At 47.0% G+C, this 1,536-nt stretch overlaps 1 protein-coding gene across 1 annotated transcript in view; it reads left to right on the forward strand.

Annotated features, from left to right (window-relative positions):
* Window positions 1-1,536, forward strand: part of dact1 (dishevelled-binding antagonist of beta-catenin 1) — a 9,463-nt gene that overhangs the window by 3,534 nt on the left and 4,393 nt on the right. The window lies entirely within an intron of this gene.

A 1,536-nucleotide genomic window follows, 5' to 3' on the forward strand; every position in this document is an offset into this window, starting at 1 on the left:
TGAGTTATTAAGTTATTAATAAACTGATGAACATAATGAGTTATTAATCCATCCATCCATCCATTTTCCACCGCTTATCTGGGGTCGGGTCGCGGTGGCAGCAGGTCAAGCAGGCTGACATGTTCCAGCTCATTCTGGAGATCCCGAGGCGTTCCCAGGCCAGCTGGGAGATGTAATCTCTCCAGCGTGTTCTGGGTCTTCCCCGGGGTCTCTTCCCAGTTGGACGTGCCTGGAAAACCTCCAGTGGGAGGCGTCCAGGAGGCATCCTAATTAGATGCCCGAACCACCTCAGCTGACTCCTTTCGACGCGAAGGAGTAGCGGCTCGACTCCAAGCTCCCTCCTGATGACCGAGCTCCTTACCCTATCTCTAAGGCTGAGCCCGGCCACCCTACGGAGGAAGCTCATTTCGACCGCTTGTAGCCGCGACCTTGTCCTTTCGGTCACGACCCAGAGTTCGTGACCATAGGTGAGGGTAGGAACGTAGACCGAGTGGTAAATTGAGAGCTTTGCCTTCCGGCTCAGCTCCCTCTTTACCAAGACGGTCCGGTGCAGCGCCTGCTTTACTGCTGCAGCTGCACCGATCCGTCTGTCGATCTCCCGTTCCATCTTACCCTCACTCGTGAACAAGACCCCGAGATACTTGAACTCCTTCGCTTGAGGTAGGCACTCCGTCCCCACCTGGAGGGAGCAATCCACCGGTTTCCGGCAGAGCACCATGGCCTCAGATTTGGAGGTGCTAACTCTCATCCCCGCCGCTTCACACTCGGCTGCAAACCGCCCCAGTGAATGCTGGAGGTCACGATCCGAGGAGGCTAACAGGACCACATCATCTGCAAACAGCAGAGAGGCGATCCCGAGACCCCCGAACCTGACGTTCTCCGCCCCCAGGCTGCGCCTAGATATCCTGTCCATGAAAATCACGAACAGGACCGGAGACAAAGGGCAGCCCTGGCGGAGACCAACACCCACCGGGAACGTGTCTGACTTATTGCCGAGAATGCAGACACAGCTCCTACTGCAGTCGTACAGAGACCGGATCGCCCGTTGTAACGGGTCCGGCACCCCATACTCCCGCAGCACCCCCCACAAGAACCCCCGTGGGACCCGGTCGAAATGAGTTATTAAGTTATTCATAAACTGATGAACATAATGAGTTATTAATAAACTGATGAACATAATAAGTTATTAAGTTATTCATAAACTGATGAACATAATAAGTTATTAAGTTATTAATAAACTGATGAACATAATAAGTTATTAAGTTATTAATAAACTGATGAACATAATAAGTTATTAAGTTATTCATAAACTGATGAACATAATAAGTTATTCATAAACTGATGAACATAATAAGTTATTAAGTTATTCATAAACTGATGAACATAATAAGTTATTAATAAACTGATGAACATAATAAGTTATTAAGTTATTAATAAACTGATGAACATAATAAGTTATTCATAAACTGATGAACATAATAAGTTATTCATAAACTGATGAACATAATAAGTTATCAATAAACTGATGAACATAAT

Source organism: Anarrhichthys ocellatus, unplaced genomic scaffold (genome assembly GCF_004355925.1).
Source record: "Anarrhichthys ocellatus isolate YVR2014 unplaced genomic scaffold, GSC_Weel_1.0 scaffold256, whole genome shotgun sequence".
In the NCBI taxonomy this organism is placed as follows: Eukaryota; Metazoa; Chordata; class Actinopteri; order Perciformes; family Anarhichadidae; genus Anarrhichthys; species Anarrhichthys ocellatus.